The sequence below is a fragment of the Podarcis liolepis genome, assembly GCF_965112155.1.
Source record: "Podarcis liolepis genome assembly, chromosome: W".
Classification (NCBI taxonomy): Eukaryota; Metazoa; Chordata; class Lepidosauria; order Squamata; family Lacertidae; genus Podarcis; species Podarcis liolepis.
The window spans coordinates 35,921,918-35,934,814 of NC_139568.1; the positions used below are offsets into that span (position 1 = coordinate 35,921,918).

A 12,897-nucleotide genomic window follows, 5' to 3' on the forward strand; every position below is an offset into this window, starting at 1 on the left:
CTCAAAATTCCCTAGGGTCATGTCATGCAATTTCAGCACACCACATGGTGTTCTTGTGCCATCTAGGGGGGCATTGGCTGAGGGGTCCCAAAATGTTGAAGCACCCCCACAAAATTCCCTGGGGTCATGCAATTTCAGCACACCCCATGTTGTGCTCATGCCGTCTAGGGGGACATGGGCTGAGGGGTCCCAAAATGTTGAAGCGCCCCCCCAAAATTACCTGGGGTCATGCAATTTCAGCACACCCCATGTTGTACTCATGCCGTCTAGGGGGACATGGGCTGAGGGCCCCCAAAATGTTGAAGGGTCCCCCTCAAAATTCTCTAGGGTCATGCAATTTCAGCACACCCCATGTTGTACTCATGCCGTCTAGGGGGACATGGGCTGAGGGCCCCCAAAATGTTGAAGGGTCCCCCTCATAATTCCCATGTCTATTGGGACATGGGCTGAGGGCCCCCAAAATGTTGAAGGGTCCCCCTCAAAATTCCCTGGGGTCATGCGATTTCAGCACACCCCATGTTGTGTTCATGCCGTCTAGGGGGACATGGGCTGATACCGTGGGATGCACCACTGAATTTTTCTTCAAACATCTGTGGGCCTGGTGTGACACAATATCAAATTTCATTGGACAACATTGTTTTTCACACATGCATGCTTCTCTTCCCCCCTTAAAATGGAAGCAACTAAGTAAAGATACACTGCCTCCGATTCTCATAACCCTTAGATTTTCATAGGCAGCTGTCTGCAAAGGTCATCCATCAGGGCGACCAAGACTGACTCAGTTCTTCGGCCAGGATTGAACCCAGATGGGCATGGATTTAAATCATCTGTGTTTTCCAAGAATTCTTGTAGCTGCCCCACTGCTATCGCCTCCTATGACTAGGCGGACAATGACCTTTTAACACACTGAAAGCTCCCAAGTCCAAAAGGTGTGAAGGGGGCCAACTCCCACTTGCACGGGCAAAGGCACTTTATCTGCGACTGGTGCCACCCACCCAAGCCACTGTTTGAACGGCTGAGATCATAGAATCATAGAATCATAGAGTTGGAAGAGACCAGAAGGGCCATCGAGTCCAACCCCCTGCCAAGCAGGAAACACCATCAGAGCACTCCTGACATATGGTTGTCAAGCCTCTGCTTAAAGACCTCCAAAGGAAACATCACAATATCATACTCTGGGAAGGTACTGTCAGTACAGGACTGGACCAGAGCAGGCAGTCTGAATTGTCAACCATTTTGCATTCTATATTCCCTATCTTTTAAACAACCCTCGTTTGTTGCGGTTGTTGCGGCAGTTTTGCGGCTCTTAAAAGCCAGAAGGGTACTAGCAGCAGGACCAACCTACACCCCTCAGCTGTTTAGAACCTTCCTTAGGCACAATTTATGCATGATCTTTGTTTTGCAGCCTTTTCAGAGCATGAGGTTAATCCCCTGTTCTCCTTGTTTTCCTAAAGAAAATGAGATTTTCAATGTTTCTGGGGGGGGTTCAAAATTTTTTATTGATTTTCCAGCTCCGAGACAGAGCACTCTGCATTTTTTGCCATTTGGGTGCAATCAAACTGCAGATTCTGAACTACACATGGGCTGATACCCCGGGATGCACCACTGAATTGTTCTTCAAAAATCTGTGCTTTCTTATTTCTTCACCTTTTTGTTTCCTCATCGTCTTTTACAAAGGAAATGGGGCTGCTGCAGTTGGACAGTTGCCTTACTTGGTCATATGGCCCAAATGGTTGGAGGCCCATGGTCTTAAAGCTTAAGACATGCCTGCAAGGAGGTGTGGGCCAGCTCTGACACAGAGCACGGTGCATTTTCTGCCACGTGGGTGCAATCAAACTGCAGAATCTGAACTACACGTGGGCTGATACCCCGGGATGCACCACTGAATTGTTCTTCAAAAATCTGGGGGTACACCACCTAAGCTTTGAGCTACCTCTCCAATAGTGACCCATCAACACCAAACAGTTTGTCGTTGGCTTCCTTGGCATAGTTCTTCAAGTAGGAGGCTTCCTTAGCAAAGTAAACAGTAGCAAAGTAAACTGCGCTATTAACGGACAAGGCCAAGCAGGCGTTAAAGATGTCTGTGCAAATAGGCTTTATCCAGGACGCTCCTGTGCCATGGAAAAGGTCTCTGTCCAAGGAGGTCTGGTCCTCTACTGAGTGTATCTGGGAAATGCGCCTCTTCTGCCTTCTGATAGGCTACACCTGAAAAGAGCCACTTCTGCCACTGTGAAAGCTGAGCTCTCTTGAGGTGGTAGGAGGACCCATGCAGCAGGATAAAGCCCACAATAAACACCGAGAGGATCCTCTCCTGTGAGGGCTACAGTGGGAAGGGATGGAGCAAGAAACCATAAACAGTGTGCAGTAAAGGTAAATGTTTGTAAAACGATCCTGAGAATTTGTTGGGCTGCAGACTTAGGCAAATTTGGGCTGAGGCAAAAAAAAGTCCTGAAAACCATTCTCTTAGAGTTAGTTTTTCCATTATTAATGCCTTAGTTTCATACTTGGATGCTTCATATATAGTTAGTGCGGATGAATAAAGTATACCTGATGATTACTTAGAGGTGCTTAGCTTTCCTTTAAAGCAAATAATGGGTACAATGATGGAGTTTTCTGCTTCTCACAATTCCTTTGTCAGCTGAGTTTCTTCCAAACCTCTAATCTATTTTTGAAAAGAGTCTTGGTAATAGTAATAATAAGCAATAATGGGAATATTGTTGGCTCTGTACCGTGCCATGCTAATGAGTACTCCTTTTTATTTTAATGTTTTCTTGTTTAAGGAGAAATATATTAGTTTGCTCCCTTCCTTGCTAACTTTCCTGCTGTGGAATTCTTGAAAACTGGCAAATTTTAGCCATTAAACAGGAACTTTGAATAGAAAGCATGTATTAACAATATCCCCAATCTTCCCTAGGCAGCATGGCCAGTGGTCAAGGATGATGGGGACTGGCCTCCAGAGGACCAAAGATTCTCCATTCCTGGTGCAGGTAGAAGAATTGTAATTATTCCACCACAGGGAAAAATAATACATAGTGTGTGTGTGTGTGTGTGTGTTTGTGTGTCACAATTCATCATGCTGTTTTGTGTCAACATAAGCTGAGTTCTTTTCTATTCTTGCTGGATGTTCAAGAAACTGCCAGTGTAACGAGATGTCACACACAAGGATGTCAACTCTTAGTGAAGCTGTTGAGAGCGTTTCAATTTTAGAGGGTGGTTGAAGGCAAAAATTGGGAGACTTCATAGTGAAAATGGAGCGAATGCCCACCTTTTAAATTTGTTTTTAAAATAACGTTTCTATCTGTCAGATTGAAGAGCATCTTGAAAACATGACTGCCATGAACAAGCACACAAGCAGCTAATAATGCAAACAGCAAGACTCTCTATATGGTTTGTCTCCCGCCTCTCAATGGCTCTTTAACTAACCTTTTGATTTGGGGTCCTTTGTATGACACCATATGCAGCTTTATTATTTGGATCTGAACAGGATGCAGGTACCTTTCCCTTTCAAGATATTGTGTGATAATTTTACTTTTATTTAAGTAGAAACTGCTTTACCAGTCTGATGCTGGGGTCACACAAACCCCAATTAGATGGTGGTGGTGATGTTTGAAAGATTTGCTTGACTGACCCCAAATTAATATAAAGAGGATGAAATTGTCTTGAGGAAGATTGTTGATTGTACAGGGGTAGAAGTATACAGGAATGATGAATGGGGGGGGGGGTCAGAGTTGTCGAGCAGCAGTCCTTTACTGAGCCTGTCAGGCCCCACCACAACCCAGGTAAAGAGAAGCAGGGCAGGGCCCTTCAGGCTATCAGCAGGTCAGTCCTGGGCAACAGCAGCAGCAGCGGTTTGAAATTTCAGAAAAGAAATTGATACTTTCCCCCCTAATGTACATATTTTTCAAGATTCAAAAAGCAAGAGAATAAGAATTGGGTCGCTATCCATGGCCGCTTCTTAAGACCAAAGAGAAGCAGAAAGACCAGACGCCTCCACCGCCCTCACTTCCGATTGGACGCTGTGCCAATGACACATTTGTTGACTTTTCTGGCCAAGCGGATGGTATGTTGCACGGAATTTCATATTGGTAAAAAGTAATGTTGTCCAATGTTATATGATATCATTATATGATACGAGTCCCAATCTTCCTTTAACGCACTCACCAAGGCCTCTCATTACCTGGAACATTAATGATCCAGGCTCACTCCCAAATAGGAGATGGGTTTGGAAAGAATTTAAAAGAGACAGAAAGAGATTTTAATTCAGGAAATTCACCAGAGGAGCTACCGTTGATTTTTGCGCATATTTCCTAAGCACAAAAAAGGTTGTGTTTTGTATTTCTTAGTTCCTAGCACACTCCCCAGTCCTATATGCCTGTCTGCAGAGTTAGTTTCACTCATGCTGTCAGGCGACTAAGTTTGCCCTGACTCTCTTCAATTTCCCTGGCATTGGTGCTCTATGGCCAAAGGATGCTGCTTCTTGCATCTGTTCACTCACTGTAGTAATGACCGCTCCCCGCTTAAAACGGGGGGCGCCCTTTGCGGGGACGCGTGCAGCCCCTAGATCTGGAGCGGCCCCAACAGCATAGGCTTGGCTTTTCCTTCCCTCAGGTGGGATACCTGGAGGTCTCCGCCTACCTCAGTCAGTTGTCCAATCCCACCTGGGGGAAGCGTTGCCAAGGAGACCAGGCCAGGTAGGGGAGGGATTACCTGCCCACACAATAGAGGGAGGATCTTACCTAGGAATCCTCACTTGGCTCCAGAGCTTCTCCCACCCTACCCACCCTCAGTTAATGTCTTATTTTGCAGGTTAACTTTTCTTCACAGGTATGCGGGCGCTGCTACGTTAAGGTCGCTGTTAAAGGGCCGGAAAGGAATTTCCCTGCATTGGCAGGTTTCGCCTTTCCCGTAGCAAAACGTCACAACTTTGGCGGTATCAGGCCTTGGGCGGAATCCTTTTGTCCATCTTCCTCTTGCGGCGGCGATACCAGGGTTCCCCGTTAAAGGGGTTTTCTGAAGGGAGGCTTTGGCCGTACACCGAAAGGTCGTCATTGCTCTCTCCTGCGGCGGCGGCGTTACGGGGGCGGCCATCTCTGCTTGAACATATGTTCTCCAGAGCCGGCCCATCCCCCCCCCCACACACACACTGGATAACCCTGATGCTCCCTAGGTCCCCGGCTGGGGACCGGGGAGGGAGAACGCCCAATGCCTGAGCCAAGGTCTACCCACATTTGAAATTTAATAAAGTTGTGGCCAATTTAATCCCATAGCACGTTGTCTTGAGTCGTTATTCCACATGACGGGGGGACCGTGCAGGATCTGGGGACTCCGCCTGTCCACGCAATGCCAACTTTCCCCACTTAGGCAAGTTAGAACCAGGGCTTTTTCTCAGCTGGAACTTGCTCGAACAGATCCAGCACCTCTCAGGTGGGCACCATTAGAGAACAAGGGAAGTGTTTGTGAATTCTGGCACTTTTTAAAAAATAGAAAAAATATTAAACGCGTAACAAAACATGAAGCTGAAATATATTGACCAGACACAATTTCAACGAGTAACAGGTTTTTTTTAATAATTCACATATGTAGTAAAAAGGTGCCATCATGCCATTCTGTGAGCTATGGTAAAATAGCATGCATATCTGCAGCAAAGCAAAAGGGAAAAGTGCCCCATTTCTGCTTTCAGTTGTATATTAGGAATCAGTTTTGTGATCTTTATGATACAAAAAGCTAACCATTTTTTTTAAGCAGCAACCCAAATATAACTATGAAACAAAAGGTATCAAGAACTATACAACCACTACACCTCATTCGGATGCTGTGCCAATGAAGTAGTTCATTTATTAACTTATTAAAAGAAAAGCCACTCCTAATATATTTTCCCTTTTTATGTTTTAAAGTAATTTTTGTTGAGTTTTCCATTAAATCATATTCACATTTTGTTACATAATTCTATGACTTAATATATAAGAGCATCGACCTCTTTCTGACTTCCACATAACTTTCCATATTCTTCGCATTTCTATAAGCACTTATTTACCCTTTGTCAAATTATAATATTTCACCTTATTATCGGTAAATCAGTTCCTTATAGTTACATTACAAAACATTTCAATTCAAGCCTACAAACGTTTTCAAATGTTTACAATTTTCTTTCATAAATGTGTTCCAGTCCTTTGGAAACAGTTCGTCACGCTGATTCCGGATTATGTCTTTGAACTCCATCATCTTGAGCTGCCAGTCTTCCAGTGTTGGAAGTTCCTGCTGCTTCCATTTCTGAGCCAGAAGTGTCCTTGCAGCCATTGTGGCATACATAAACATGTTTACATCACTTTTATGTATTTCCTCACCAATTAAGCCTAATAGAAATGCCTCTGGTTTTTTATTAAAATTATATTTCAAAACCTTTTTTAACTCGTATATTATGTCCCAGAAGGCTTTCACTTTAGAACAAGTCCACCACAGATGGAGGAAGTTCCCCTCCTTCTCCTTACACTTCCACCAATTTTTGTCTTGATTTCTATACATCTTAGCAAGTTTGGCATGTCTAATATACCATCGATACATCATCTTAAATATATTTTCTTTGAGTGACACACATGCTGTGAATTTAATTGTTTCGGTCCACAGTTTTCTCCACCTTTTAAAATCAATATTGTGCCCTAAATCCTGGGCCCACCTAATCAGAACACTTTTTACCTCTTCATCCTTTGTGTGCCACTCCAGTAGTAACTGATACATTTCCGACAGTATTTTCATTTTACTACCCAGCAATTCTGTCTCCAATTTAGATTTGCTACTTCCAAATCCGTTTCTTTTATTATCCTCTCTAAACACATCTTGTAACAATCGGTTACCTTTCCTCTTAGTTCTTCGAATGTCTTTAACTTTGTTTTATTATCACTTCCATCAGCAAGTCTTTGTATGTCGCCCATTCAGTTCCCATATTTATTTATTTTTTTGACTGCAAAAGCCTCCAGAGGTGAGAGCCACCTCGGAGTTTTGCATTCCAATAATGTTTTATGTCTGCTCCACACCTCATACAATGATTTTCTAATAGTATGGTTCAAAAACCCTCTGTGCATTCTGACCATTCTGACCACAGGTAGGCGTGCCACGCGAATCTGTTGTCAAATCCCTCCAAATCCAATATATCTGAATTATCTAAGGTTATCCTGGGTGGCTCTGTGGGTAAAACCTCAGTGCCTAGGACTTGCCGATCGCATGGTCGGCGGTTCGAATCCCCGCGGCGGGGTGAGCTCCCGTCGTTCGGTCCCAGCTCCTGCCCACCTAGCAGTTCGAAAGCACCCTTAAGTGCAAGTAGATAAATAGGTACCGCTTTACAGCGGGAAGGTAAACAGCGTTTCCGTGTGCTGCTCTGGTGGTTCACCAGAGCAGCTTCGTCACGCTGGCCACGTGACCCGGAAGTGTCTGCGGACAGCGCTGGCTCCCGGCCTCTAGAGTGAGATGAGCGCACAACCCTAGAGTCTGTCAAGACTGGCCCGTATGGGCAGGGGTACCTTTACCTTTTACCTTATCCATTCTCTCAACCAACAAAAACACGCCGCCTCGTGGTAAATTTTTAGATCTGGCAGGGAAAAACCGCCTCTTTCTTTTGCATCTGTCAATATTTTATACTCAATTCTTGGCTTTTTAACCTGCTAGATAAATTTAGACAATCTTCTTTGCCATACATTAAATTGTTTTGTTCCACTGATAACCGGAATTGTCTGAAATCAAAACAGCAGTCTCAGGAACACGTTCATTTTGATAGTTGAGATTCTACCCATCATTGATAATTTCATTCTAGTCCATATCTCCTGATCTCTCTTCACTTCATTCCACACCTTTTCATAGTTGTCTTTAAAGAGGTTTATGTTCTTAGATGTGCGCCAGACTCTAGGTATTTTACCTTTTTTTCTATCGACATACCTGTCTTTTGTTGTAGTTCTCCTATTTCTTTACTGTCCAAATTTTTAGTTAATATTTTTGTCCTATTTTTGTTGAGCTTAAAGCCTGCTAATTGCCCATACTCGTCAATCTTTTTCAAAGCTTCTATTGCACTGGACATAGGTTGTTCTAAATTCAAGACAACGTCGTCGGCAAAGGCCTTATACTTATATTCTTTTGAGCCTACACCAATCCCCTTTATTTCTTTTGTTGCTTCTGTTTTCCTCAACAGGACCTCTAGTATTGTTATAAATAACAATGGCGATAGCGGGCACCCCTGTCTGGTTCCCTTTGTTATCTCAATTTTGTCTGTGAAGTTATTATTAACTATCAATTTAGCATATTGTTCCGAATAAATAGCCCGAATACCATTTAAACGTTTTTCACCGATATCCATAAATTCTAAATTTCTTTTCATAAAATGCCAAGACACATTATCAAATTCTTTTTCAGCATCCAGAAACATTAGGGCGGCTTGTTTGTCTCTCCTGGAGTCCAGATATTCCACTATATCAATTATATTTCTTTCTCTCCCCCCCCCCCACGGAATAAATTTATTCACAGGAAAAAAAGGTGCGTGGGTTTTTTAAAAAGTGAAATCACTCTCATCTTTTATTAAGTTAAAAAACAGCAATTGAAAAGCACCGATCAGACATTGCATTTCCAAGCCTCCATCGCAAACTCAAATCTGGTTGCAATTTTTTTTTTTGGGGGGGGGGGGAAGGATCTTGGCTTTTTTAAAAGGGATTCGGCATTCGGGGAATTCCAAGATGCAGGATAGAGACGCATTCGGGGCGGGCTAAAGACCTCAAGGGATCCCACTCTGACATTTGGAAATCTCTCCTCTCCTAGGGCTCCCTTCTGGCTAGCCTAAGGGAGGAGGGAGGGTGAAATCATAACAGAGGGGCAGGGCGGGCTGCCCTGGCGTTGGGAGATGGGGGCCACATGGGGACAGAACGGGGTGTCAAGGGGCCATGGCGATCCAGCCGAGGATGAGGAGGGAACCACCATACGGGGCTGCCTTGGTCAGGATCGGGTCCCCTGTCACGGCGTGGTAATACAGGGCGCCAGAGAACATCCCCATGCCCAGAGACAGGATGCTGCCGGCCATCATGGGATAGCGGCAGTGGGGCACAGCCAGGAGGGCCAGGCTGTGGAGGAAGTGGTATTTGTTGGCCATCTCGTAGAGCTCTTTCAAGTCGTCATCTCGGTCGCTGCGACGGAAATCGTGAGCCCCGTAGGCGGCCGCCCCGACGGCTGCAGCCCCGCTCAGCGCAACAAGCCGTCAGAAAAACGCCCCGGCGCCCGACATATCAATTATATTTCTAACATTGTCCTTCATCTGTCTACCAGGTAGAAATCCAGTTTGGTTCTTTCCAATCTCCTCTCCAAATACATTTTTAAGTCTATTGGCCAATATACTGGCAAATAATTTGTAATCATTATTTAGGAGCGAGATTGGCCTATAATTTTTCACCTGCCTTATGTCCGTGTCTTGTTTGGGAATTAGTGCACTATGGGCTTCTTTCCAAGTAATATATTTTCTTTTTTTAAGAGGAAAAACACATTGGTTTAAAACATTATATATTTCCAGCCTGATGTGTTGTTGTTTTTGAAGCCAAATTCAATGGAAATGCATTGTTTGAAGAGTGAATAGATGTATATGCAGAATATGTAAACGTGCACTGTGAAAGCTTTGTAATATTACTTTTGTGATTTTGGGTAAAATTGATGGATGAAGAAAGTGTTGAACTAAAAGCAAACTGTGTGCTTAACTTGTGTTTGTATCTTTTCGTTTCTAAAGGGACCTTTACAAATTGAATTTAAAATAAACAAGCAAACTCCAAAATTAAAAAAAAATATAGAAAAAATAATATTGGTTGGAGCTTTTCTCTGCTTCCTCTAGCTACTCTCCCACAATATATACTGCCGGGGAGGACAAAGCATATGCACAGCTTTGCCACCCATCTCTCAATATGCCCTATACATTTTACTTCTGGTTGGGCTGGAGCTGGCATTTTTCTGATGTCTGCACGTTCTGTCATTGTTGCCTCAAAGCCAATAATATTTATGCTTTAAAAATGCAGAGGAAAAGAACGATAATAGTTATTTTATATGGGTACATGGACAAAGTCTTGTTTGCTAAGGCAAGTAAAAATTGCACAAAAGAAGAAAAGGTAATTCCACCACACTTAAGAAATCCATCTTAATATCATTCATAGAGCAATAAATAGCATTAAGTGGGCCAATCCAGACATAGATCATACAACCCTAAACCACTTGGAGACACAAGATGGATTTTGTTCCAGTCAAACAAATCACTTATTTTCTAAGGGAGCAATATTTACAGCAGTGGAAGGGGAACAAATTAACACTATTTTCAGTATAGAAAAGGCCCAGGGGTGGATTTAAGAAGTATAGGCACATCGATCCCACCCACCCCTCACACCCTTTATTTATTTTTTATTAATGAGAACCTACAAATCCACTGTTTTATGGAATTGTAGTTGAACAAGGGAAACAAGAAAATAGTATTGCCGCTCTCTTTTATTGGTTTTGTTAAAATAGGATTTTCCATTCTGACTGGCCAATTTGACTGCAGCAGCCTGCTGCTGATATTATGAATAATGTTTTCTGAATGAAACTTGGATCAGAATGTTATGCCGTCCTGCATTTCAGATGGAAATAGGAACACTCTTCCTGGCCCAGTCAATTACCACCACCCCCGCTACTTTTTATCAGCCAAGAAGGGCAAGAGTCCGAAGCACAAGTCGTTACCCTGACTAATACAAACACCTTGTCCACATCCTCAAGCCTTACTATCTGAAAATTATCCAAAACAACAGGACTAGACAGTGCTCTGGACACCCATGAGACTCATCTGCTATAACAGCAGAGTCAAGATCCCAGCGGATGCAAGTGGTTTTATCCTCAAAATGCTTTGCAAACAAGTCACAGTGCTTACACATAGCTACCATTGGTTCCACCACCTCCTTGAGTCGGACTGTCTTTCTTCTTCATTAGCGATCACTTGTAGCTGAGTATACTGCTATCTTCAGTACCACTATGTATGCTTAATGATGAGCCCACACCACTGTTCAGTTGTATTCAGCCAGATCTTTCCTCCATCTTTCAACTTGTTTCCTTTCCCTAAGTTCTGCAGTATACCAAGGAGTCAAGTGGGAGAGGATGCTCAGAAGTGATCATGTCAAAAGCCTGAGCCATTCAGATGTTCCAGAGGCTGGCCAGGGCTTTGATAGGAGTGCCAGTCATATCAGACAGAAAAAAACCTCAGCGTTACCTGGAAACCCATTAGATACACCAGCCTCCAGAGGCGGATAATCCTAATAGGTCCCTTGCCTCTAGAAAGTTGAAAAGTGGTGTTATGTACTGAGTTGAATAGGATCCAAAATGCAGCAGTCTGATTGGTCCTAGAACAATAGGCTCCAAAATGCAGCAGTCTGATTGGTCCTAGAACAATAGGATTCAGAATGCAGCAGTCTGATTGGTCCTAGAACAATGCAGCAGTATGATTGGTTGGCAGGAGCCACCCAATCCAGCTCCAGATAGAAGTGAATCCACAACCCAATTGGCCTACAGGAGAATTCCGGAATTAGCCAATCACGTGCAGCCCATTGTGTAAATAATGTATATAAAGCAGATACTTTGAGGGGACTTCCATTCCCTCCTCACCACCATGAGCTGAATAAAGAGCATGAAATCCACTCTCGACTCTGAGTATATTTCACTGGCGACGAGGATGGGATCCCACTGAGCTGACCGCCACACACAGCACCGCAGCACCGCCACCTGCCGCACCGCTGCCTCGCACCGTGTATCCAGGCTTCAGCTCCGGGACCCAAGGAACTCAGAATGGCAACCAACAGCAGCTTCTCACCGTTCAACCCAGCATCCGGAGACTGGGAAGCGTATGCCTCCCGTTTCACCTTCCTCCTAGAAGCCAAAGGGGTCACCGACGAAGAAGATGCCAAGAAGAGGGCGATGTTCTTCAGCGTCTGCGGAGAGGAGACGTTTGAAATTGCCCGGGCTCTCCTTGTGCCTGAAGACGTCGCTACTGTTCCATACAAAACAATAATGGAACAGCTGAAGGGGCACTTTTCGCCGCAGCCCTCAGTGGTGGCTCGTCGAAATGCCTTCTACGCAAAGCGGCAAGCCCCTGGGGAAACCATAACAGGGTTTGTGACCTCTCTCCGCCAAGCTGCCCGGTTCTGCAACTTCTCAGAATTGGAGAACATGCTTCGTGACCGCCTCGTCGGTGGCCTGAAGGATGAGAAGCTGCAACGACGCCTCTACGCCAAGAAGGACCTAACGTTCCAGGTCGCCCTGGAGGAGGCCCTGGCAACAGAAGCTGCCGAGAGGTCGACGCAAGAGGCACGAACCAAGCCTGCTGTCCGAACCGAGGGTCCACCACGAAGACCTCACCGACGACTCAGGATCTGACAGGGAGGAGGTGCACCGAGTACAGCAGCGCACTCAAGCAGCACACAGACCACAGCTGCCTCGACGAGAAGGAGGGAACTGCGCAAGCTGCGGGGAGAGTCACGAGAGGAGGACCTGCCGTTTCCGCAACGCAGAGTGCAGGCAGTGCAGAAAATTGGGACATATCGCCCGGGTGTGTCGGGCTCGGCCCACCCGACGCCAGGCATCAGATGACCAATCGAAGAGCTCCAGGTCCCAGGGCCCAACGCACCAAGGCAACTCGACAGAGCTCACAGACTTCCAGGTATACCAGTTGCCCCACCCCAATGTAGAGAAAATTTATGTAGAGGTACAGATAGAGGGGGCCCCGTGCCACATGGAGCTTGACATGGGTTCAACTCTATCCATAATCTCGGCAAGGACCTTAAAGAAACTGTGTCCTACTGGGGGTCCCAAACTCAGGCCGGCCCCATTCACCCTCCGGGACTTCCAGAAACGTAAGGTCCCCACAAT

At 44.9% G+C, this 12,897-nt stretch overlaps 1 pseudogene across 1 annotated transcript; it reads right to left on the minus strand.

The window, feature by feature from the left end:
- Window positions 1-8,851: 8,851 nt before the first annotated feature.
- Window positions 8,852-9,256, minus strand: LOC310697792 (transmembrane protein 256 homolog; annotated as a pseudogene). Its single transcript has one exon. The product of its transcript is annotated as a transmembrane protein 256 homolog (transcript).
- Between the last annotated feature and the right edge of the window lie 3,641 nt (window positions 9,257-12,897).